Source organism: Rattus rattus, chromosome 8 (assembly GCF_011064425.1).
Source record: "Rattus rattus isolate New Zealand chromosome 8, Rrattus_CSIRO_v1, whole genome shotgun sequence".
NCBI lineage: Eukaryota > Metazoa > Chordata > Mammalia > Rodentia > Muridae > Rattus > Rattus rattus.
In genome coordinates this window covers 113,025,941-113,052,707 of record NC_046161.1, presented here as the reverse complement: position 1 = coordinate 113,052,707, position 26,767 = coordinate 113,025,941, and the positions used below count along the sequence as shown (strand labels likewise).

The 26,767-nt window shown below is 47.6% G+C and overlaps 1 long non-coding RNA gene across 1 annotated transcript; it reads right to left on the bottom strand.

Annotated features, from left to right (window-relative positions):
- Window positions 1–13,812: 13,812 nt before the first annotated feature.
- Window positions 13,813–24,802, bottom strand: LOC116907985. The gene is made up of 3 exons (XR_004388865.1): window positions 24,696–24,802; window positions 15,254–15,321; window positions 13,813–14,017 (listed from the first exon to the last, which is right to left on the bottom strand). It is a non-coding gene; the product is annotated as an uncharacterized LOC116907985 (long non-coding RNA).
- Between the last annotated feature and the right edge of the window lie 1,965 nt (window positions 24,803–26,767).

Here is a 26,767-nt window from a genome sequence, read left to right as displayed (position 1 = left end):
CGTAAAAACAAGTAGTAGACATTCCAAAGTCACACCCTGGCTTGGGCTCTGAGAATCTGTCTTTGGCAGCTGGCTGCTCTCCTGCATGGTGAGACTCCTAGGCAGCCTGACACAGCGGTGGCAACCAGTGGCTGCCAGCTCTCAGCTGCCAATTTCTTTGCTTTGAACTGTTTTCAATTCTCCCAAGGCCAATGCCCAGAGGAACCGAAGACACTGGTTGCTAATGAACCACTGAGAAAAAGACAAGGTCTTCACCTCCTCACCCACTATCCTCATAAAACAGCTCCCCCTCAAGGAGTCAAATATGAGTAACGGTGGCTCAGGACCATGGATTCTGGATTCGTCTTGCCCCAGAAACAGTTTTATGAACTGTTACAGAACAAAGGAAGTCATAAAACAAGGCACATTTCAAACAGGTTAGTAGAGACATCAGGTAGGCCTGCTACTTCAGAGTAGGGGAAATCTCCCTGTGGGTCTCATATCCTAGCTGGTAACATTCTTAGCTATTATGCTAGTGAAAGCTAGAGGGTCTGTTCAGTTAAAACATTTCAAAAGGATTAACCTGACAATCACAAAGATCGCAGGTCAGATGCTAGGAGGGCTGAGAACAGCCCAAGATAAGTTGGTTCTCGATCTGCAACATTCCAACTCTCCATTAAGTTCTGATCCCCAAGGACCTGTCATGGGCCAGAGCCCAGATAAAAAGAAGGAACAGCCCAGTAAATGGGCTGGAGGCACTACTTTAAAGATCCATGTAGGCCCCCTGTCTGCTCTGTTCTCAGCTCCATTTTAGAAGGAAGAAAATTACAGAGACATAAGATCATGCAGATTACAGGACTTGGATCTGGACCTGACTACTCTAAGCCTCACCCTCAGCCTCCACCCAGTTGATTGTCTGCACCCCATGCTCTGAATCCAAACATGTATCCTCTCCCTGTGCCTCTGCGTGCTGTGGTGCACGTCTGCACATCTTGTTCATGTACGGAACCTCCAGGCTGACGTTGGGGGGCTATCACCCCACCATTCTCATCCAGGTTCATTGATGAAGGTCTCCCACTGGAGCCCAAGCTCCCTGATGCAGGAAAGCCAGCTAGCCAGCTTGCTCCTGGGAGCCTGTCTCTGCTTTCCGAGTGGGAACCTCAGTGGTTTCTACTGTAACCAAATACCCGAGAAGAAGTGACTTAGAGGAGTCTGGGCTCGGGGAGGCACAGTGGCAGGAGCCAGAAGTCTCAGTGTGGTAACAATCATGAAAGAGAGAGTGGACAAGAAGTGGAACCCAGCTATCAAACCTCAGGGTCTGGCCCCACTGAGGTTCCACCTCGTCTCCAAACCAGAGCCTCCAGCTGGAGTCGGAGCATGACATTAAAGGAACCTGTAGGAACATTTCACGTTCAAACCACCTCTGCAACTTAGGACGTACCCCATCAAACACGGTTCCTCACGTTACCACTGAAGCACCCCTAAAGGAGTCAGTTGAGGAAACATCCTGACCCCTTCCACTCCAAGTGGGTTGCAGGAGCTGCTCTAGGGGCTCTACCCGGATCACGTGCTTCACGGGAAACGTAGAGCGGGGCAAGGAAACGTACTCGATAGGGAAAGCTGTGTCTGCACAGTGGACAGGCTGCTGGGAGCTGGGGCCTGGGTGCGGTCTCGGAATCTGGCAAACGGGAGAGGACATGACAGCTATGAAGCCTCAGGGGCGGTTTAGCCTGACTCATTTTTCTAGAAAATACAACCTCGGGGAGTTGAAGGGTTCTTGGCGTTTCACAGGGCTCTGAAGCACTTGTCCAGTTGAAGGACCCCAGCACGAATCTCACTTAACCACCCGCTGGCTTCATCTGCCCCCTGGTTTTAGAGGTCCGGGAGTCTGGCGCCGAAGGCTGCAGACACTACAGCACTACACGGATGGACGGACAGATGGATGGACGGACGGGACCGGAGGACCAGAACAAGGGAGGAGGGGAGGCGGCCTGCTTCATCCGCTGCGGGAAATGCTTTTGATGCCCCCTCCCCCACTCCCACCCGCCCCGGTCCTGGCACACCTGGAAAAAAGAAATGTTCCCCTGCGTTCCAGAACACACGCCACTGTTTTCACATTTGCAGAGTTGGCTGTGACTCTTCCCCTACTTTCATAAGCCTCTTCTGCGTAGTGGCCGAAGTTTTGAAACTCTGCCCAGGGGCATATCCAGGAATGAGTGAGGGTGGACATGATCTCTGGACTTGATTTCAAGATTCTTTGTGCTTACTGTCAGCCTGTCAGGCTTACAGGGAGTGTCAAGCGGGGCTACAGGATCCCGGAGAACTCCCTAAGGTCAAGGTGGCTCCCCTCTCCTAACCAGTGATTGGACCAGCTATGTGATACGCTGTCACAGCACCTGCGGTGTGTGCCACTGTTTGAACGTTCCTCTAGCCAACGTGTGACATCTTGAAACTTAAACACTCAAATCTACCTAACCCCAGCTTATGAAAGAATAGTAGTGAAATGACAGCTTGATGTTAGCTCCCAATGAGATGTGATAATAAAAACATGCCTGTCTATGCCCCACCTTAAGTCATCCAGTAGGCAGCCAGTTCCCTTACACAAAAGAGAGAGTCAGCCTTTGCACAGTCTTGCTGTCCCTGGGGCTGTAGTGGCGTCTTGGACAGCGAAGTACTCACCACACAAGCACGAACATCTGAGTGAGGGTTCCCAACACTCAGGTAAAAAGACAAGTGTGGTGGTGGTGCTTGTAATCTTAGCTTTTGAAACAGGCTCTCACTGTTCTAGGATCCTTGGAACTCAGTAGCCAAAACCGAGCTCCAGATGGATATAGGGACACTCCATCCTCCATCCTCCTCTCTCACACCACACACACACACACACACACACACACACACACACACACAGGTCATTTAACCTTCTCTGTCTACCTCCCCAGTGACATGACTAATTTTAATTCTTGGATTGTGTTAGTTACTCCTCCTTCAGAATGAAGAACTGAGGCACAGAGACAAAGGGGATTTGAACTAGGATATGACGGAACCAGGTCTTCAACCAAAATCATCTCATGATCAAGCTTGTGTGCCTGACTACTGGCTTTACGGTCCCCCTGAGGCCACCTGTCCCCATGGTCAGCACTACTGGCGTGTCTTAGAGATTTCCCGCCCATGTGTTATAGGGACTTCTGGGTCTCTTCAAAGAAATGAATTCAATAGAATGACATAGGTAGCTTCAAGCAAAATTTTACTAAGCAAAGCGAACACCCCGAAGAGAGATTGGAGTAAGTTTCCCCAAGGTAGGGAGCTTACCCAAGGGGTTCTGCATTGTGAATTTATTTACTTTGTTTATTTAATGGCACTCAGGTGCTCTATCTTCATGTACACCTGCATGCCAGAAGAGGGCATCAGATCCCCATTACAGATGGTTGTGGTAGAAACCATGTGGTTTCTGGGAATTGAACCCAGGACTTCTGGAAGAGCATTTAGTGCTCTGAACCACTGAGCCATCTCTCCAGCCCCTTTGCATTGTGAATTTTAAAGACTTTTTAAAGAGCGTTTGTGGAACAGGTAGCATATCCAGGAAGGCTAGCCTTGAGCACCTACTCTGCCTTTACCTCCCAAGATCTAGGGTGCAGGCTTGTAGCACTGCTCTCAAGGCTCCCATGACGGCCGACATCTCAGGTGGACCTCGAGAAAGTACCCTCCCAATTCACGGACCAGGTCTCTCTTTTAGGGTATTTCTTCCCATAATCCTCTAGAGAAGCCTCCAGGAGGAGGAAGTCAAAACCACAACCTAAATGACACAGTGAAGTCGAGCTCTTCTGAGTCACAAGGGTGGGATAACGCTGGTGGGAACACCCCACCTGCAGCCTCCACAGTGTTTACCCACAAGAGGTTATGTGAGCATCGGGAGGCCGCCAATGCACAGCCACAGCCTGGCTTCCGCAGAGCTCACTGCTTGGAGACTGCTCGTGGTATGTGGCTGACCATCACAGCTGTCTGCTGGCTGGGACGCTGAGGCTGTGCCATAAAGGCTGGCGTCAGTGTTTACAACCGACTGGCAGGTTGCACAAACGGAATCAGGATTTGCTTCCTGCTGGAGCAGCTCATTCGAAACGTCATCCTCACTGGGGGACACGGCCCTTCCCAGACGAGGACTTCTGGAAGGGAGAATTGTGTCTTGCTTTTCTGTGGTGCTCTAAGTCCACACCGGCCCATTGGATGTGCTGAGGCCTCAGGAAGTGTCTGGGATCTTGCTGATTAACAAGAGCCTGGCATTGTGTTCATCATCGATGGGTCTCCAGTGACTCAGGGCAAGGGAAACAAGTAGGACGTGACAGGGAAATCTGGATCCACACCTGACAGGCAAAAGGTCTGCAGTCCTCACCACTCCTCCAGTTGGCATATGACCCCACACTTTGTCAGCACCAAAGTGGAACTTCATATCCCGTCAACAGACATCACCCATGACTTCCTGGAAAATCTTTGTTTCCCAGAACTACTGAATTTAAAATACCAGTAAACGTACACAGGGCTGGGAGATGGCTCGGTGGGTAAAGTGCTTTCTGAACAAGCATGAAGGTCTGAGTTCATATTGCCAGCAGTCGTATAAAGAGCTGGGTGCTGGGGCCCCGAGGGAGGGAGGATTCAGCAGTTAAGAGCACCGGCTGCCCTACCAGGATTTGAGACTCCCAGCATGCACACAGTGGCTCACAACTGTCCATGACTCTAGTTCCAGGGGACATGGTGCACTTATACATGTAAGCATAAAAATTAAATTTTAAAATTGAAAAAAAAAAACAAGTGGGTGGGACACATCTGCAATCCTGTTGCTGGAGAGAGACAGGCAGGTCCCTGGGGCTTGCTGCCATCTAGCAAACACCAGGTTTACCGTGGACATAGGTGTACGCCCACCCACAAATACGCATAGACACAACATACGGTGTGCCACGGTTTCTTAAAGTTGTGGCGATTAAGCCAGGCGTGGTGAAACACGCCTATAGTCTCAGCATTCGGGATGCTGAGGCAGGAAAATGAGAGTTCAAGACCAGCCTAGGCTATACAGTGAGAACCTGCCTCAAAGAACCAAATGCTGCCAGGTATATTTCAATGCAACTGCTGTTCCTGGCTGCTTTCGTAGACTTGGTAAGCATATGTGTTTTATTCTATGCATTTTAAAGCCTGTTTATGGGACAGCCTTGTAAACATCACTGGCTCCCCCAGGGGGTGAGGAGAGGTGCATGAGTCTGTGAGGAACATTAGTCTAAGACTGGTTTCCAGAGTGAAAAAGACCTAAGTTCAAAGCTTAGGTCTGTCTGTTACCTACTGAGCCTATCACCTGAGTGAAGATTTCCAGACTGGGCTGCCAGTGAGGGATCAGGGCTGGTGACAGTAAGGCCTTCTGCTGAGTAGGACACCAGTTCCTATCCTTTCCCTACCTTCCCCTCCAGGGATGTCATCTGGCCTCCTTGGTATGACTGAGCCCAGCTCTCTTAGTAAGGCAAAAACTCTAACCTCAGACTGCCCAGTGACCTTGCCCATCTAGGAGGTGCGTGATTCACACTCCTTAGGAAAGTTGGAAGTACCTGTCAGTCAACCTTCACTTCCAGGCAGAAAAAAGTCTACCCCCCAAACTGAGTGATTGCAGTAAGCCTAAGAGAAGGCAAAGTAGCTCTGCCTTGGGGAGAGGCTCTGCAGAGTACAGGGGTAAATGGAAAAGTTAATGTAACAAAGTAACCACCTCTGAGAGAAATGCATAGTGTGTGCATTTTGTAGCCGGACACTTGAAGGCTTTACCTAATTAGCTTATCAGGTAGCTCCACTATTCCAGGATCCAACTGTTCCTTTTACTGCTACGGGAGAGGGGGGAGGAGGGTTCAATTATTTTGTATCCTTTTCTGTTTACTCTGTGTCAGGCTTACGACTCCACTGGTTATTGTCTTGTACTTGCTCTCAGATTACAACCCTCAGTGGCACCCTCGTGGGCTCAAGCCTTCTAGAATGCCTACAACCACCACAGGTTTCCCAATTCAATTCAAACATGCCAGAGATGTGAACCAGAACAAGGCCACGGAACCGAATGTTCCTGAAGATGAAATGTTCTGTTTAAATCCAGACTACCCTCCAGCTCAGACCAAGGTACCCTCCAGAAGCCTGTTTGTTTGTTTGTTGTGTTTTTAGAATTTTAATTTTTTATATGTATACATGTGTTGTGCACATGCTTGTGCACATGTGTTCAGGTAACCACAGAAGCCAGGAAAGAGCTTCAGATCCCCTGGGGCAGAAGCCACAGGGAGTTGTTAGCCGCTTGACCTGGGTGTTAAGAGCTGAATCCAAATGATCTGGAAGAGCAGCAAGTGCCCTGAACCGCTGAGCCACCTCTCCAGCCCATCAGCCAGTAGGAAGGCAATGACCAGCGCCCTCTACTGGCAGCATGTCTAAGAATCTGTAACATCCTAATAGAATCCACTCCCCAAGCACTTGGATTCCAGGGCCATTTTTATTTCGCCAAGGAAGTTTGCAGGCTCATTACCAGAGTCTGGGGCGTCTAGCGGGACACATGCCCACACCCACATAATGGGTACACCTTAACTCGATGAACCCCTCCTCCTCACGCCCCCACATCCTTCTAGTTACACATTCCTTCTTGGCAACCCAAGATCCCCTCTCCTGCTGCTTACTGGGGAGTCAGGGACAGCCCGACTTCAGGACAACTCCCCTTCCTCTGAGACCTAAAAGAAACCCACACTTTGCCTTGAGGGTCTGAACTCTCATTGGAGCCCCACCACGTACATGGTGTTAAATTAATAAATCTCTTACCAGATGGGATAATCTGCCTCAGTGTCCCACCTGAACCCCAAACCCGAGACCCTTCACTCTGCAGCCAAAACAGCCAACCAATAAGCAGTCTGTGGCAGGGAGGATTGTGCCTGAGGTAGTTTGGAAGTGAGAGAAAGTTTTATAGAGTTCACCACATGAGGCCTTTGGGGAAGACGTGAAAGTCCGCTGCACAGGTCATCTTTGCAAAGACGTGAAAGAGGGGAGACCTGTGGAAGAGGCAGGTTCCAACAAATGACTGGGTAAGCTGGGTGGGCATTCCTGGGCTCACTGTACAGTCAAGATCCACCCTGCAGGATCTCGCTTCATCTCCTGCACCTGAGCTGACTCCGTTGGCATCGGCAGACACTGCCAGGAAGCTTCTGAGTGGTCGTGCCCAGTGCACCCCAGGTGCCTCACAGTGCACTGCCTCTCTCCAGGCTGCAGCTGCTCCAGGGCTTCGGTGCTCTTGGAAGCAGACCTAGGCTTGTCTCGTCCTGTCCACTTTACGTGTTTGCAGTTTGTCATTCTCGAATCTTCAAAACTCCTCTAGAACCCTATGACTTACAAAGATGTTACCAGAATTTTAGAATCAAAATCTAGCTCTGGCTGTCCAGTCCCACTGTGGTGATCAATCGATGAGTCAAGTAACAGTGTGAAGCAAAGAAAGGAGGTTTATTGAGTCTGGGGCTGCATTGAGAAGAGGAACAGAGAGGTGCAGGAAACCCGTGTCTGTATTCAGGGTCATGACATGAGGCTTAGAATGCAAGACTGTGGGGGAGGGGGTGTTTGTGTGCATGTGTGTGTGTATGTGTGTGTGTGTCTGCCTGTCTATGTGTCTGTCTATGTCAGTGTATCCGTATATTTGTGCCTGTGTGTGTGTGTGTGTGTCTGTGTATCTGTGTGTGTCTGTGTCTGTGTCTGTCTGTGTTGTGTCTGTGTGTCTGTGTGTGTCTGTGTCTGTATGTGTCTGTCTGAGTGTCTGTGTGTGTCTGTGTATCTGTATGTCTGTGTGTGTGTCTGTATGTGTATGTCTATGTGTCTATGTGTCTGTCTGTGTGTCTGTGTGTGTGTGTGTGTGTGTGTGTGTGTGTGTCTGCCTGTCTATGTGTCTGTCTATGTCGGTGTATCCGTACGTATACTTGTGTCTGTGTGTGTCTGTGTGTGTCGATGTGTCTGTGTATGTCTGTGTATCTGTGTGTGTCTGTGTGTCTGTCTGTGTTGTGTCTGTGTTGTGTCTGTGTCTGTATGTGTCTGTCTGAGTGTCTGTGTGTGTCTGTGTATCTGTATGTCTGTGTGTGTGTCTGTATGTGTATGTCTATGTGTCTGTGTGTGTGTGTGTGTGTGTGTGTGTGTACGCGCGCACACGCGTGCGTGAGGTAGATATCAGTTTTCTTTCTCAATTGCTCTCTCCCTTACTCTCTGATTCTCTCACTGAACCTGGAATGATTCTGCTACACTAGCTGGACAGCAAGCTCCAGGGACCCTCCTGTCTCTACTTCCCAGCTCCAGGATTATGCCAACCACAAAGCCTGTCTTGACTATTGAGTAGTCCTTGTGACCTCAGGACCATACTCAGTCTAGCAGACCTATGGAGCTCCCAGAGGCCTTGGGAGAGTGGCTACAGGCAAATAACACAGAAGCCAGTGTCATGTCATCCTGTGTCCTATCCTGGGTGTAGGATACCCTGAGACACCTCTAAGACAGTGGTTAAGGGAGGTTACGACCATCGCTTTGTGCATGGGGCTGGGGATCCAGACTCGAGCTCTTTACTGACTGAGGTAGCTCCTCAACCGAGGCTTGGCCAAGAGATATTCATAACTCTGCAGTCCTGGTAAAGGTCTGCCCTGCTTGGCATGTCTGGATGTGTCTCTTCTATAAGGTGATCTGATTAGTTGTCAGACCCTTGTGAAATCTCCTCTCTGGAGACAGGTTCCTCCTCAAGCTAGCACCAGCATGTTAAACATTCCCTCCATAGGATTTCCAGGAAATTTTTATTCTTTGGGTCATTGTTCAGTCGTCTGACAGCCAGAGGGAGGGACACAGTTGTACCTCTGCTCCTGCCAGGATAGATCCAAGGAGAGCCAAGGTCAAGAGAAGGTCAAAGACACTTCCATTTGGGTTCTTCACAGAGCCCAGATCTGCTAGAGCAGTGTTGCAGGGCCTTAGGTGCCCAGAGGAACCCTGAACTAAAATGACTACTTATTAATAAGAAAACAGATCAAGGGGGCTGGAGAGATGGCTCAGTGGTTAAGAGCACGCTCTTCCAGAGGTCCTGAGTTCAAATCCCAGCAACCACATGGTGGCTCATAACCATCTGTAACTGAATTTGATCCGATGCTCTTTTGATGTGTCTGAAGACAACTACAGTGTTCTCGTATACATAAAATAAATAATAATTTTTTAAAAAAGAAAGAAAAGGGGGTTGGGGATTTTGCTCAGTAGCAGAGCGCTTGTCTAGCAAGCACAAGGCCCTGGTTTCGGTCCCCAGCTCCGAAAAAAAGAAAAAAAAGAAAGAAAGAAAAGAAAATAGATCAATAAGGAACATCTTGAGGGCAGACTCAGCAGGTGAGAGCTCACTGCTCTTGCAGAGGGCCTGGGTCTAATTCCCAGCAGCTACATGGAGGAGATCACAACCCCCTGTAACTCCAGCCGTGTGGGTTCTAATGTACTCTAATGTCTGGTTTCCTTGGACATCTGTCTGTATGTAGTGCAAAAACAGAAAGACATGCATGTGCACACACAGAGAACACACAAATAACTGTTAGGGTGAAACTGCTGGGATGAGGGTTGGTAGCCAGGTTGGTGTGGCTTACACATACATGTTGGGAAAACAGTCCCATAAAAGTCTTTCTTTTCCAAAGAGAAAGCATTCCTCGGGTAGTGTCCTGACTGTAATAGCGTCTTCCTGCCAGTAGGGGTCACCTTTGGGTCCCCAGAAGGAAAGCAGGCCAACCTGTCAGAGGATTCCTACCTAGCTATTAAAATGCCAATCTTTTCTTGCAAGACGTGCTCCTGCTTTCACAGCACCAAAGAACTGGTTCAACACAAAGCCACTTGCACAGCAAGAATTCTTCTCACACACCTTCACCCAGACCTTCTCCTTAAGAGGGTGCCGGGCTTGGATGGGCAGGGAGAGGAAGAGAGAACCTGGTGGACTGGTGCCCTTTCATAGAGGCTGTCAGTACTGAGAAGGAAGGTGTGGGTGTCCAGGCAGCCTCCCACACCAAGACCTACTTAGCTGTCCTCAGGTTAGGAGACAGCAAATGGCAGGGACGGTCACAGTGCTGCTGTGTTACAGAACAGCTGCTTCTGGGAAGCAAACCATCTTCTTCAACCAAAAAAATCAAGACACCACCCCCCCACACAAACCCAATAGGCTGAGCCCATAACAAAAGACTCCAGAAGCTTCTGTGCTGAGAATAATGATCTCCGGCTCGATACCGACACCGGAGGCTCTCCCTGGAAACCTGCTGACCGTGCCGGCCAGGGAATCAGGCAGGCAGTCTTCATTCTCCAACGTAGGTCCTAGCAAGACTGGGATGAAAGGGACACACCTCAACAAACTGAAGCGGTCAGTAGCAAGCTCACAGCCAACATCCACTAAATAGAGAGAAACCCAAAGCTTTTCCACTAAAATCAGGAGTAAGACAAGGCTGTCCAGTCTCTCCGTACGTATTCAATATAGTACTTGAAACCTTTGCTAGAGCAATAAGACAGCAGAAGGAGATCAAGGGGATACAAACAGGAAGGGAAGAAGTTAAAGTGTCCTTATTTGAAGATGATTTATACATACCTGACCCTAAAGATTCCACCAAGACATTCCTAATAAACGCTTTCTGCAAAGTAGCAAGACACAAAATTAGTACAAATTTAAACAAACAAACAAAAAAAAAAAGTAGACTTTGCTAGGCAGTGGTGGGACATGTCTTTAATCCCAGTACTTGGGGGGCAGAAGCACAGATCTCTGTGAGTTTGAGGCCAGCCTGGTCTACAGAGTAAGTTCTAGGACAGTGAGGGCTACCCAGAGAAACCCTGTCTCAAACACCAAAGTGTGTGTGTGTTGTGGTGGTGGTGAGGGGGGAGGAGAATGATTAAATAAATTTCCTGTATACAAATGGCAAATGGGTTGAGAAAGAAATCAAAAAACCAATACCTTTCACAGTACACAAGAAAGAGAAAAAAATACCTTGGGGTAACACTAATCAAGCAAGTGAAAGACTTGTATGATTAAAAAACAAAACAAAACAAAACTTAAAGACATCGATGGAAGAAATTGAAGAAGATATCAGAAGATGGAAAGATCTCCCATGCTCGTGCATCAGTAGGATTGATAAAGTAAAAACACCCATCTTTGCAGAACCGACACATATGTTCGATATAATTTCCATCAAAATCCAACACAATTCTTCACACAACTTGAAATGACAACTCTCAGCCCTGTATGAAAACACACAGATACACACACACACACTCACACACACACACTCACACACACTCACTCACACACTCACCCACACACACACACTCACACTCACACACATACTCACACACCCACACAAACACACTCACCCACCTCACACACACACACACACACACACACAGACTCCACACACACACACACACACAGTCACACTCACACACACACACACACACACTCACACACACACACACACCACACACACACAGTCACACACTCACACACACTCACACACAAACCATGATGGCTGAAGCAATCCTGAATTATAAAAGAACTGCTGGAGGCATCACTGTTCCCGATCTTAAGCTGCAGCACAGAACTACAGTAATAAAAACAGCATGGCATCGGGATAAAAACAGACACGTTGATCAGTGGAACTGAATTAAAGACCCAGACATATGTTCCACACACCCATGGACATCTGATTTTTTAATAGAGAAGCCAGAAATGCACAGTGGGGGAAAAAAGACAGCATCTTCAACAAATAGTGCTGGTCTAACTGGGTGCAAACAGATCCAAACTTATCACTTTGCACAAAACTCAACTCTGTGGTCTAATAAAGATTTCAACATAATGTCCGATACCCTGAACCTGATCAAAGAGAACGGGTGGAATAGACTTAAGCTTGTTGGATAGGAGAAGACTCTCTGAGCAGAACACCGATTGCAAGGCACAAAAGTCTGGGACTAATTAATAAGTGGGACCACATGAAGCGGAAGAGCTTCTGTATGGCAAAGGTCACTATCATTCACCGTCATCCATACAAAGTGACAGGCTACAGAACGGGGAAAGAATCACCAACTGCACATCATGAAGCGAGCTCAAATCTAAAATATATAAGGAACTTTAAAAATTGGACTTTGAGAAAACAAGTAAGCCAATTAAAAGACTGGGTACAGGTCTCAAAAGGAGAAACAAAGATGGCTGGCCGAGAAGCTCTTAAAGACATGTTCCGCATCCCCAGTCATCAGGGAAATGCAAATCCAAACGACTTTGCAATTTCACCGTAAGCCACTCGGAATCGTCAAGATCAACCAACCAAAGGACGGCTCATTCTGGTGAGGAGGTAGAGTCGGGGAGATTCATTTACCCCCAATGGGAGTGCAAACTTGCACAGCCACTGGGGAATGACTGTTTCTCAGAAAGCTGGGGATGAATCTATCTCAAGCCCCAGCTCTACCACCCTAGGGCAAACACCCAGAGGCCCTTACATCACCCTGCAGAGACTTCCTCCTCAACCATGTCCACTGCTGCTCTATGCAAAATGACCGAAAACTGGAAACAGACTAGATGCCTGTCAGTGCATGAATGGGTAAAGAGAATGGGGCACATTTACTCAATGGAATATTACTCAGATGTTTAAAAAGTGAAATTGTGAAGTTTGCAGGTAAGCGGATAGAGCTGGGGGAGAGGGGGAGGCAAAGGCGTCCTGTGTGAGGTAACCCAGACTCAAAAAGATAGATGTGGTGTGCACTCACCTTTATGTGGATGTCAGCTGTAAACCTGAGGTAAGCAAACGAGGATCCGTATAACCAGAGGTTAGGTACAGAACCAGGGACTGGAAGAAGGGTCGATAACCCTAGAAGGGGACGTAAAATAGTTATGGACGAACGGGGTGTGGAGAATGGAAAGGAGGCTCAGAACAGAAGTGGCAGAGAGCGAACACATGAAGGACAGCTAACTTGGGGTCATTTGAGGGTCATATGGAAACCCAAATACAGTACCAGCTTCCTGAAACAGACACATAGGAAGGTAATCTAAACAGAATCATCAAGCAACAAGAGACACAAAGCCCCTGCTGGACTCTCTCATGGCCAAATGAAGTTTCCAATTCCGAGAACAAGCTAGGACTAATTGAGTGGTTGGCCAAAGGGCTGGCCCTATGGGAAGCCACAAACAATGGCTGCTCATAGCTCTCCATGAGCTGATGGCAGGGCCCTATTGCTGAAAACAGGACCTACCGTCTCACTGGACATGGAGGAAATAGCGGGTAGCTACTTAGAGCCTTCACCTCTGCAGACTAGTGTTCACGACACTAGAATGTACTGTGTAGGCTTCCAGAGGAAAACAGTAAATACCACGCCATCAAAAACATCCTGCAATCTACAACAGTGTCCTGCACTGGAGCAAGAGTGGTCCAGAACTTGTGGGGGTAACCAGCCACTATCTGATTGGATGTAAGGCCCGATCCAGAGTAACCAGCCACTATCTGATTGGTTGTAAGGCCTGCTCCATGGGATGAAACCCACGATGTCTCAGAGACAACTCTCATAAAGGACAGCATTCAATTGGGGCTGGCTTACAGGTTCAGAGGTTCAGTCCATTATCATCATGGCAGGAAGCATGGCAGCATCCAGGCAGGCATGGTGTAGGAAGCACTGAGAGTTCTACATCTTCATCCAAAGGCAGTCAGGAGAATGCTGGCTTCCAAGCAGCTTGGAGGAAGGTCTCAAAGCCCTGCACCCCACCCCTCAAATGACACACTTCCTCCAACAAGGCCACACCCACTCCAACAAGGCCACACCCACTCCAACAAGGCCACACCTCCTAATAGTGCCAATAATCCCCAACCAAGTGTATTCAAACCGCCATAGAACCCACCCCTGACACTGCTTAGGCGGCCAAGTACCTGAAGCTGCACAAAACCAATGCTACTGTTCTGTTAAAGGAACACTTAATAGAAAAACATTCCGCCACACTCATAGATCAGTGCCTTGCTCAGCCATCATCAGAGACTTCCTCCTGCAGCCGATGGGAACAGACACAGAGACCCAAAATGTAACAACATACAGAGAGTGAGAGAACTTGGAATGTTTGGCCCTAAATGGAATGTTTGTATCAAATCCCTCCCCTCAGGGCTCAGGAAACCCTGAAAAAGAGGGATCCAAAGATTCTACGAGCCAGAGGGGATAAAGGACACCAAGGAAGCCAGGCCCTCTAAACACAGCAGGACGGACACACATAGGAACTCAGAGACTGAGGTAGCATGCACGGGGCCGGCAGGGGTCTGGGCCAGGTGGGGTCCCACTTCTAAGCAGGGAAGTGGACACAACCCCCACCCCTAACCAAGACGCTGTCTCCAATTGATAACCACGGGCAAATAAAAAATTAGTTCTCCCCAACAGAGTATCACTGTAGACACTCAAACCGCTCTCAAAAGCAGCTCTGTGCCCAACAGTAAACGGGAAATGCAAAATGAACTCAATGGCATTTGCGGGTTCTTCGTGGTCTCCTAATGCTTTGTCCGGGATTTTTAAAACCTTCTTTCAGGTCCTTTGTGTATGTATAATGGTTCCTGGTTTTGCGTTCTAATGGGACTTCTGTGTGTGCAAGTGTATGTCTCTGCTTTTCTTGTGCTTTTTCTTTGGCTCTTTTTCTTCTCTGTGTTTGTTTTGTCCCACTATGGCTTTATCGTCGTCGTCGTCGTCATAGTCATAGTCATAGTCATAGTCATAGTCATAGTCATAGTCATAGTCATAGTCATAGTCATTGTTATTATTAATACCTGTTTGTATTCTAATGAAAGTGAAAGAAAGAAAGGGTATGGATTTGGGTGGATCAGGAAGTGGGCAGGATCTGGAAGGAGTTGATGGAAGGGAAACCACAATCAGAATATATTATTTGAAAAAAAAACTAGCTTTAATTTTAACAATGTAAGTCTAAACTGCTTAGACATTTCCAATCATAGTTAAAATCTGTCATTCTATTGGACCAAATATGTCCCCCTTAACAAATACAAATACATCAAACATGCAAAGTGCCTTCTCTACACGTGCAAAGATACAAGACTAATGGCACTAGACTCTTTCGCCATGGCTAAAACATTTCCAGAAATTACAGTCCATAGTCTCAAGATCATTTCAGAAAACCGTACGTTTTGAGTCAGTTTTGACACATTGACCCCAGATTAAACAGAAGAAAGAAAACAAAACGTTGAAAATTCACTGACTTTGGAGAGATTGGAGTTCCCTTACTCACCCAGGTAGGAGCACCATTGGAAGGCCCACCTCGCCCAAGGGAAACAGAGCACAGTGATTTTGACGCATCTGCAAAACGTAGTGTGAGAAAGTCCAGACAGCCCAAGCCATGCATTGAAGAGTCGACTTCTGATACTCTCCTGAAGCAGCAAAGCCTTATTAGAGAAAGGTGACCCAGGACACAACAGGCACAGCATCACTAACAGCAAAGGAGAGGACACAAAAGGCAGACATTACAGCGTCACAGTGTACAATATACACTTTACTAAAGGGTCGCATGTCCTTTAAAATAGACGTATAATTAGAGCCCCTTTCTGTAACTGCCAGACACTCAGACATTACAACCCTTGAGACATTAACCAGGAAACGTAAGACCTGGGGAAAGAAACATCTTCACAGGGGAGAGAAATACAGACTCTGATGTAAATTAGTAAATGCTAAAAGGGTATTTGAAAGAGATGCCGAAAATTCAAGTTTAAAAGCAAGTTCTGGTATTTGTTTAGTAAAATGTCAGTGTCCTTTAAGAATCTTAGTGTGGGGCTGGAGAGATGGCTCAGTGGTTAAGAGCACTGACTGTTCTTCTGGAGGTCCTGAGTTCAATTCCCAGCAACCACATGGTGGCTCACAACCATCTGTAAAGTGATCAGATGCCCTCTCCTGGTATGTCTGAATGTACAGCTACAGTGTACTTGTATTGAAGGGTTAAAATTTCTAAAAGTTAGTCATGAACAAAGTCCAGACATGCCTGAGAGAATTTGAGATAGGGCTCACTGGCCCGACTATCAGCTCCCAAGGACACTGGCCATCTGGAGCCACCCCCTCCCCTTCCTTCACTCCCTGAGGATGGGTCATCCCCCTGCTGCAGTGAGATGAGTTGCCCTGCCCACATTGCTGAGATGCTAGATTACACGTATGCTTTGTTGATGTAACTCCGTGCCAATAGTAACTGTGCACCCTTTGTATTAGCCAATTATGTGTATCCACACGAAACCCCTGGTTTTCCCTATATAAGCTCCTGCCTAGAGAGGCTCGGGGCTGGACTCAATCTCCTGTGTGGGATATGTGTCAGCCCGAGATCTCGTAAATAAAACTGCCTCTTGCTGATTACATCAAGACCGGCGTCTCGTGTTTCCTGGGGGTACCCCAACCCGTGACTGGAGCGAGAGTCTCCCCAAAATCTGGGGGTCTTTCATTGGGGGCTCGTCCGGGTTAGGAGCGTAACCCCCGGAGACCCGAATGCCTCTTGGAGGTACGTTAGCGTGAGTGCTGGAAAGTGGCCACTGTGTGAGTGTGAGAGTAGTGTGTGTGTGAATTACCGGTTTAAGGTCTTGGTGCACTGTCTGGGCAGAAGAAGGATTCCCACCCTGTATTCGAGTGGATGGGCTTCCCACTCTGTTGCTGTTGTTTTTGAGTGCATTCGAGTGGATGGGCTTCCCACTCTGTTGCTGTTGTTTTTGAGTGTACTCGGGTGGATGGGCTTCCCACCCTGTCGTTGTTTTTGAGTGTACTCGGGTGGATGGGCTTCCCACCCTGTTGTTTTTGAGTGCACTTGGGTAGATGGGCTTCCTACCCCGTATTTAAGTGTGCTTGGGTGGAAGGGCTTCCCACCCCGGACAGACGCCTGTAGATGAAGGATTCCTACTCCGAATAGTCTTTTTCTTTCTTTTTTTCCTTTTTAGAAAGCGCACAGGAGGACGCCCCAATCTCGCAGGTTCTGGGATGCGTGAGAGACGTTCCGCGAGCCAGCCTTTGTCGGGAGGACCCGGCAACTGACAGTCAAAAAGATCTGACTGTGTTTAAAATCTTGGACTGACAACTGTGTTTGAAATCTTGAAACTGTTTGCTTTGTTTGTCAAGGAGTTTTACTTGGTCCTCTTGGTGCTTAACTTAAAAGTTAAAAATAATTTGCTTGAGAGAAATTGTTTTCTGCCGGGGAGTTTTATCTTTCTCTCTTGAGCCTCCTCCTCAAGGAGAGCTGCCCCTCTCTTTACTTCCATTGTCCAGCCCAGCTGCTGTTAACCGTTGTGTATGAAGGACTCCAGGTTAGCGAGTGATCCGTCTGAAGCAGGCATTAACAAGAACCTGAAAGCTTTACCTTAGATCCTGAAGAAAAAATTCTCCCTGTTGCTTAAACATTCACAGCTTCTAAGGAGGGACAACACAGAGTAGGAAAATGTAGGGGCTGAGGGTGGTGAGCATGCAGGCCTGCTAGCAGGCTACAGGCTGCGCGTGGGCAGCAGCGCAGCTCTGGCCAAGTCAGCGTAAGAGGAGTTTCAAGGTAAGGAGGCCGGCTGGGGTTGGCGCTTTGACAACAAAAAGATAGCGTAGAGTTAGTGGTTGTATTATGAGACTTTTGGCCCTGAATAAATAAATAAATAAAATAATTCCAGTTGCTGCCTTCAGTGGCCAGACCTTCAACACTTGCTCACAAAAGGAGAGTGTTCATGAAGAGAAGTTCTTTAAGGGAGCCTGCCTTATCTGCTGGCCCTATTCCAAGAGAGGAGTTGATCTCCAACATTAAGTAACCTTCCCTGTTAGTCATCATTGACATGGAGAGTGCCTTTGATCCTATCCCCACAGCAGCCAGTTCCTTCCCCTGTGGTCAAAATGCCCCAGGTTGGGGGGGGGCAGAGAAGCCCCTAAAATAGTTTCAAAGAATCTGCAACAAACTGTGAAGAACTTTGTTTTGCCAGTCAAAATTTAGAATTCAGGCTTTGGCGGTGGCCAAGGTCAAGATTAATGTTTTCTTTTCCATGGGCCTTTAACCCAGTGAGACAGTTTGGTAAAGGGCTGCTACTGAGGTCTTGATAGCCCCAGGTGAACTGGTTACTCTGGGTTCCTTTTGTGGAACACCATCTAGTTTTTCCTCTTTGTCTATTGTCTGTCCTTGGTGCACCAAGCCGTCCATGTATGTAAATTCATGTCTGTGGTTTTTGTTTCTTGTTGCTTAAATATTTTATGTTTCATGTTCAAAAGAGAAAATGGTAAAAACTTTATTTGCTGGTCGTTCGCACCTTGATTTGGTTTTAACTCGTTTCAAAAAGGAACAGATGAATAAAAAGCAGTTCAGCTGGAGAAGCCGCCCGGGGGAGCTGAGCGTCTGCATGAGCTGATCTTGAAGGCACCAGCAGCTCCTCAGCTTCTATGGTAATAAAACTGATGGCTGTTTCTCTTAGAAAATCTTTGACTGTGATTATTAGACTCAACAGGTGAAAATGGTGCTTGGTCTAAATATTAAAGATATGTGTAGCCACTTCAATTTTGTTTCTCATTGGTTTTAAATGTATAAATATGCTCTACATGCCTTGGTTATGGACTATTGGCTTTTAAGTTATTAGATATGGTTAAAAAGATATAATATTGGTAACAGAAAGTTGACATAAACCTGGAAATTTGGATGAAGTCGTTCTAGACAACATGTGACGTGGGCCAATCTAGGGAAACAGGTCTAAATTGAGATAATATTTTTATGGAATTTTTATCCTAGAAACCAGACTTCTAAAAGAATTTAGGACAATGTCTCCTTGTTGAGGTATTGGAGACTACAAACCTTTGCTATTTGTACAATGGCCTTTTTGTCCCAAAAAGTCCTCCTGGTTTAGCTGTGTGACTAAATGCTATTTGTCCTCTTCAGTGGACCTCTATTCTCAAGATTCTCTTGTTTCTCACCATCCCATTTGAGATGCTTGTTAGTAACTGTTACAGGTCTTCTTTACCACTGAGGAAAGACGGAATCCTACTGGAGGCCAGAGAGAATGTTCCAGACACGGATGGAAGACCCTCACTCCTGACTGTTAACTTGAATATGCCTAAAGGTAGGGGAGTGCCAGGTCTGCTGCCAGGCCCAAGGGTGGGTCTCTGAGGGGCTAGAAAACGCCCACCAATTTGGCTAAAAGTAAGAAAAAGATATAAAGAAAAAGTTACAGAAACTTGAAGGGTTAAGCTAAGTCACTGAGAGAGTTGTTGTAAGTTACAGAGAAAATAAGGTTGATATATGGTTCAGGGTCGGTGCACAAAAGTGGACAGCAACTAATAGCTGTAGAAGAAGAAACAGACAGAGAGACTGAGAAAGAGAAAGAGGAAAGAAGGTAAAAAGAACAGGAAGCTAGGGAAGAAAAGAGACAAGAGAGGAACATATACTGGCCACAGTAGTTAGGGAACCTAGGAAGATAGTACCTGGCAACAGAAGAGAATTCCTGGCTAAAGATCAGTGTGCCTAATATGAAGAAAAAGGACAATGGGTCAGGGACTGCCCAAGACAGAACAAGAGGGGCCACTGGAGAGCTTCTTGGTCCGAGAGTGCTGGCTATGTACAGAGATAGAAGGGAAGTGTGGATACAGGGACCCAATGCTCTGTGTTCCTATGCCCCCCTCCCCAGTGGGCCAATATCCAAAGACCTTGAGTGCAAGGGGCTACTGGCAACGAACAATACTTATGGAATGCCCGAAGAACAGTGGACCTTGGCGTGGGCTGGGTAACCCACCCACTAGTTCATGGTCATCCCTGACTGCCCCTATCCCTTGCTCATGAGAAAATTGCTCTCCAAAATGGCTTACATGGGCTAAAATGGCTGCGTGAGGCCATGTGTATACATATCTACAGACTGTGTATGTGGAGCTTAAGACCTGTCTCAGTGCACCAGTACCTGATGCTGGGAGATGTGTGGCTTAGTCCTGTTCTGCCTGGAACACATCACTCCTGCCAGCCGGACACTAACAATTATCACCCAATCCAGGACTTAAACTGTGATAGAGTGGCTGATGTTTTGCCTTTGAATAGAGTGTCCCAAAAGATGGGACCACTGGTCAGCTGCCATGGACTAGATTCTCCACCAGTTGGGGACAATCTGGTCACCTTGCTGCCCAATCCAGACCTGGAGCCACCACAGCACGAGTGTCAAGCACTGACGGAAGCCTATGGGTGGAGGAAAGACCTCGACTGGCTGATAGATAAGGGGTGCTGCCATGGTGGACAACACAATGTCATCTGGGATTTGAACCTCAACCCCCAGCACATCAGTGCCGAGATGCCTTTTGCCATCTCTTGGATGCCCTGGTGAAGCCAACAACTGTGAGTACTAATCATTGCCCAGGACATCAGGAAGGAAGAGATTCAGTGGCATGGGACAGTAACAAAGCAGATAAAGTGGCTCGGGAAATGGCTATACAGGAGCCTATCCTGGTTACAGGCCTACAAGAGACAGCCACTGGGAACTGGGATTGGACTAAGGGATGGCCTCACTTAGAATGTACAACAGAAGAAAAGGCCCAAATTGCTTAAACAACAAAAGACAATGACACCCTTGAGAAAGCTATACTCCTCAGAGAACAAAGAAAAGACTCACTTTGCCAAATACAGAAATGGACTGGAAGAAATCTTACCCCGATTTAAAATGCCCAAGGTAATCTGGTCAGACAACGCCCTAGGCCCTACTTTCGTTAAGGTAAGCCAGGGTGTGGCCAAGTATTTAGAGGTCGATTGAAATTACATTGTATTTACAGACCCTCAAAGTTCAGGACAGGTAGAATAAATAAATAAGACTCTAAAAGAGACCCTGACCAAATTAACCATGGAGACTGGCACAGACTGGGTGACACTCCTTCCCTCTTGCTCTCTTCAGAGCAAGAAATACCCCTTCCAGATTCAGCTTTACCCACTTTGAGATCTTATATGGGGCCTCAGCTCCTCTGACTGTATTAGATGATGTTACTGAACCAATATGTCATAGTAATAATGATTTATGTGTCAGGGTAAAAGACCTACAGGTGATACAGAAAGAAATCTGCTCACAGCTGACAGCAGCCTATGCCCCGGGGACCCCCGAGACATCTCATCCGTTCCAGGTCGGAGACTGTAGCTACATACAATGACACAGAGCCCAGACACTCGAGCCTCGCTAGAAAGGACCGTACCTGGTGCTACTGACCACCCTGACAGCCATCAAGTCTCAGCCCTCACCAGCAGCGTACTAGCTGTTGGGGCTGAGAGTTGGGACCTAGAGGGACACTCAGATCTTCAAAAAGCTCCCTAGATTTATACATCAGTGACTGGGAGGTTGTTATAATGCTCACTTGAGGAGTGTGCTTTAGAAACAAGAATTTCATGTTTGCCCTGGGTTCCATCGAGAAAAATATAGAGATGGGCTTGATTTCTATTACAAATGATGTAACATTACATATGTTAATACTCCTAACACTTCTTGGGACTGTGCCTCAGGGACCATAAGTTTAAAAGTTCTAAGATAGTCATGACCTTGGTGTATAGGTTTAGATAGTATTCAGATTGGAATCCTAAAGACTTTTTAGCTGACCTCCAAGAATACCTAATCTCCCTCTCAGAGATAGTCCTTCAAAATAGGAGAAGATTAGACCTGATATTCCTTAAAGAAAGAGGGCTATGTGCTGCTTTGAGGGAAAAATGTTGTTTTTACCTCGATCACTCCGGAACCATTAAAGATTCTATGGCTAAACTTAGAGAGAGGTTGGACAAGAGACAACGAGAACGAGAAACCACTGATAACTGGTTTCAAAGCTGGTTCGATAGGTCCCCATGGCTTACCACCCTGCTGTCAGCCTTAGCTGGTCCCTCGATTATCCTCCTCCTTTTGCTCACTGTTGGGCCCTGCATCATAACCGCCTTTTTGCTTTTGTTAGGGAACGGATTAGTGCTATACATGTCCTTATGTTGAGAAAACAGTATCGGGCTGTACGGAGTGAAGAGCCTCTAAACGCTAGACTCGTCATGTAGTCCTAGGATTAGGACTACTTACTAAGAGCAGAGGGGAATGAAGGGTTAAAATTTCTAAAAGTTAGTCATGAACAAAGTCCAGACATGCCTGAGACAATTTGAGATAGGGCTCACTGGCCGGACTATCAGCTCCCAAGGACACTGGCCATCTGGAGCCACCCCCTCCCCTTCCTTCACTCCCTGAGGATGGGTCATCCCCCTGCTGCAGTGAGATGAGTTGCCCTGCCCACATTGCTGAGATGCTAGATTACACGTATGCTTTGTTGATGTAACTCCGTGCCAATAGTAACTGTGCACCCTTTGTATTAGCCAATTATGTGTATCCACACGAAACCCCTGGTTTTCCCTATATAAGCTCCTGCCTAGAGAGGCTCGAGGCTGGACTCAATCTCCTGTGTGGGATATGTGTCAGCCCGAGATCTCGTAAATAAAACTGCCTCTTGCTGATTACATCAAGACCGGCGTCTCGTGTTTCCTGGGGGTACCCCAACCCGTGACTGGAGCGAGAGTCTCCCCAAAATCTGGGGGTCTTTCAGTATACATAAAAAAATAATTATTTTTAAAAAATAATCTTAGTGTCTGTGAGTTCAAAGCACCAGTCTTATTTTACTTTAACTTTTAGGTGCTGGGGCGTGAGCTCTGGGCCTGGTGTATGCCAAGCAAGCTGTCTGCCACGGAACCGCAACTTCAGAACTGAGGTCTGAGACAGGAGCATAGCCATTGCTTCTCCTGCCTCTGTCGGGAGTTCCCAGGGCACTCTGCCATGGAGGGGAACACCTCCAGTTTCTCCACGTTCTGTATTCTTTCTTCCTATCGATTGGTGAGATGAAGAAAAGAAATAAAGCTGTAGGCAGAGGCAGAGGGCTGGTGGTCAAGGGGCCTCTCTCCTGGCCACAGCTCTGAAATTCTCCCACCACTCCCCCTCCTGGGGTTCAGGATCCCCTGCTGTAAAACTAAAGTCACTTCAACCCTAGAGCCTTGTGACAATGACACTTATCAACAACTTGACAGGCTCCTAGGAGAAGAAACCTCTGGGCACGTCTTCAAGGAAATTTCCTGGACTAAAACAAAAACAAAACCAAAACCAAAAAACACCCAAAACGGAGCAACAATGGGGCTCTTTCTCGGCTTCCTAACCACAGATGCAGCAGGACCACAGGAAGGACTGAACATACTCCAAACTAGGACCTCAAACAAACCCTTCCTTTCTTGAGCTGCTTCTTGTAAGGCGTTTTATCATAGCGATGGGAAAAGAAGGAACAAGCAGGAGAGAGCTAGCTGGTGCCTTGGGAATGGGGGTCGGGGTGGGAGTGGGGGAAGGGGAGAAAGTCCCAGAGAGAGCAAGCTGGGGGGGGGGGGTAAAGGCACAGCAGAGAGCAAGTTGGTGCCATGGGGTTTGGGGCTGAGGTACAGAAGAGAGCAAGCTGAGTGGTGGGGTCTGAGAGGGGGAAGGGAAGAGAGTGAGGCACAGGAGCACAGCCTCTCGCTTGGCCTCCAAGTTGGGCACAGGTGACCATGGCTCACACTGCCCATCCCACAATACCCACAATAATGGTTAACCTCTCCCCTGGCTTTCTTGGGAAGAGAATTTCTGAGATCTCCTGGGTAATTACCTTAGTCACCGGTTTAACAGCGGCTATTGTACAGAAAGTTACTGGGATGATCTGTTTACACCCAGTGAGCTAATCTGTTTTGAGAGCTGACACACCCGTGTGAATACGGCCAGTTTTCTTGACCTTTGACTCTTCCAAAGTCCAGCTCTGCCACTGCCTTGATAACACACATGGGCAAGCATGTGCCCTTACTCTTCCAGACCTCTGTGTGGCCCTCTCACTGACACTCCTGACTCTCTTCTTCACCCCAAACCCAACCGTTCTTTTAACCCACTTAACTCCTTCCCATCCCTGGAGATCTACTCTGAGCTCTCTCTAATGCCCACTCCTGACCTCAGACAGCATCACACTCTCCTCTCCCAGGAACATTCTGTCCTCGGCTGGCTGTCAATAAATATAACCATGATGCTCCCACTAAAGCCCACTCATGTCAAAGCCCACTCGCGTCAACCACATTATAGGTTGCCATTAATCATATCATCCTCTTTAACGCGTGTCTAACACTAAGCACGTGGGAATCGTGTGCTTCATAGTAAAACCCATCTGCAGCGTTGTTCTCAACAACGTTGAGAGCAGCTGATGTTCTCAACATGCTATACACCTAATAAGAGACCTCGGGCCCCGGGTTCGGTCCCCAGCTCCGAAAAAAAGAAAAAAGAAAAAAAAAAGAGACCTCGGGGACACCCTGGGGTTGCCCAGGCACACACAGTCTTTGTCCTGAATTAGAGATCAAGTGTTAAGTTGACCTTGTGGGATTTGCCTTCCTCCAACACTGAGAATCTGCATAACTGGTTTGCTATCTATGAGAACAGCAAGTCTCAGAGTGGGTGTCACATACCTGTAATCCCAGCATTCAGGAGGCCGAGGCAGGAGAATCTTGAGTTTGAGGCCAACCTGGGCTACAGAGCAATACCTTGCCTCAAAAAGAAAAGGAAAAACAAGAGAGGGAAGGGGGAGAAGAGAGGGAGAAGAGGAGGAGGAGGAAGAGGAAGAGGAAGAGAAGGAGGAGGAGGACAAGCTTGGTGATAATTCTGTTTGTCTCCTCCAAAAGAGGTCCCAAAGGCCCACTGGGCTTAACATACCTTATCTGAAAACCAAAAGTAATGTCAGCATCCTCTAATCTACCTCACTAGGATTAGAGTGATCTCCTGTCCCTGTTGACTTGATATATATCTATTCTTTCCAGCAAACATTTTCTTTTATGGGAAAGATATGGGCTGAATGGCAATTCACCTTTCCCTCACTGCCCAAGGCTGGTGCACATCCGGTCCCGATGGGGAGTTGCGGAGCAGAGTGCCCAAGCACCGGTCAATGAGCAGCAATGACTGATGGGTGGGAATCAGGACTCCTGCCGCTACTTCCAACCTCTCAGCTCTGTGGGTTCCCTTCCCAGGCCTGGGGGGAGGGGCAAAGGAGACAAGCCCCAACTCCCATTGGTCAGATCCTGCCTTGAGAGTTTCCGGGACAGACAGACAGCTTAACTAAGCTGTAGGTTCCACAGCACCTACAGGTATCTGGCCTCTATTCCAGTCTCTATGGTGTCTAGACCTCAACTCAATAGTCTCTTGCCTATGTCAGCCGGGATGTAAACAGAAGGCTCAAGGTGACCTGAGATGACGTCAAGGGAAAGGGAAGTCTCTAAATACAAGAGCTCGCTCAGCCCATGGATCCCAAGGAACCCAGAGAACACGGCACGGTAGTAGACACCTTAGCACTGGTGGACTGTCTCTAAGCAACAGCCCGACTTCCGGAGAAAAGATGCTGCTGCAGAGCACATCAGCCCAGTCTCCCTGCCTTAGCTCTAACAAGGCAGCAGGCTAAGGTTGCTAGCTCATTTGCTGTTGTCTTGATACCTGAAATCCTTACAACTCTCTCCTGACCACCATGAAGCAGGGTAGAAGGACCCAGGATGTGATCTGCTCTGGTCAGAAAACCCCTCTTTTCTAGTCTTCTTCCCTGGGCCTCAGGTTCCTCTCCCAGCAAAGGCATCAGAGCAGGGAGAGTCACTGAGGGCCACCAATTTGGGTGAAGTATCTGTTTGCATAATCCACTTTTCTCCTAGAACTGTAAAAGCAATTGCTCATTCATCTCTGGGAAAGAAGGACCATTACTGCAATTTGGATCTAATTTAAATGTCAGCTCCATTTACAAGCCCTCAATTCATTAAGCTGTCAGGGCAAACAGATGGTGCTCTAATGGAGTGAGGGCAGGATGGCTAGGAGAGCATGGAGATCAGTCAATAAAAACCTATTTGCACAGCCATCGAGTGTGGCTACCTCCTAAAAGAGGCACCTCATCCAGAGAGTTAGCAGATCGTAGACAGACCTGAAAGCCTTGTTGAGAGAGAATGGGAGACAGAGGGTGATCATGGGGGTTCAAACCCAATGCAGGCTGGGTGTGGAGGCACACGCCTATAATTCCAGCACTTTAGAGTTTGAGGTAGAAGGCCTAGTAGGTCAAAGTCAGCCTGGCCTAAAAGGAAAATTTCTACTGCAACTCCAGGAGCTGACAGAGTGGCCAGTATCACTTTGTGCAACTGCTCACCCCTGCAAAGTCAGCCTGGAGCCACTCAACCAGATTTTCAGGGTTTGACAGAGCTTCTGTGTGTAAGATCCCAGCAGACCTAGGGCAACAGAAACACAGACAGTAACAGTTGCCTTAAGGTTTGTAAAGCAACATTAGTAACCACTTGTAATCGCTACATCCTGTGCAGGTCCTAGCCAGGAAGCCAGGGAGCAAAGCTGTTGCATTCCTTTCTTTGGGGAATTGCCGTCTTCCTGAAGACTTCAGGAAGTCTTCTGCTTCCGTAGATGGGGGCTCTTTGTGCAGTGTAGCCTCATCACACCCGTGCAAATGCAATTATAAAAATAAATCGTTCTTTCCAGCTATGTTTATTACCAAATTATAAGCTTTGTCAACTAAAGTGTCAACATATAACCAGCCCATCTACAGCTGAATATTTAACAAAGAGACCTCTGCCTATTTGTTTTCTATGGGAAAATAGAGAAAATATGTGATGAGTGTGTAAGACAGCACACACGTTCACAGCACTGGAGTGTGTGGTGTAAGGCTGCACTCACTTTCACAGGACTGGAGTGTGTGGTGTAAGGCTGCACACACTTTCACAGGACTGGAGTGTGGTGTAAGGCTGCAT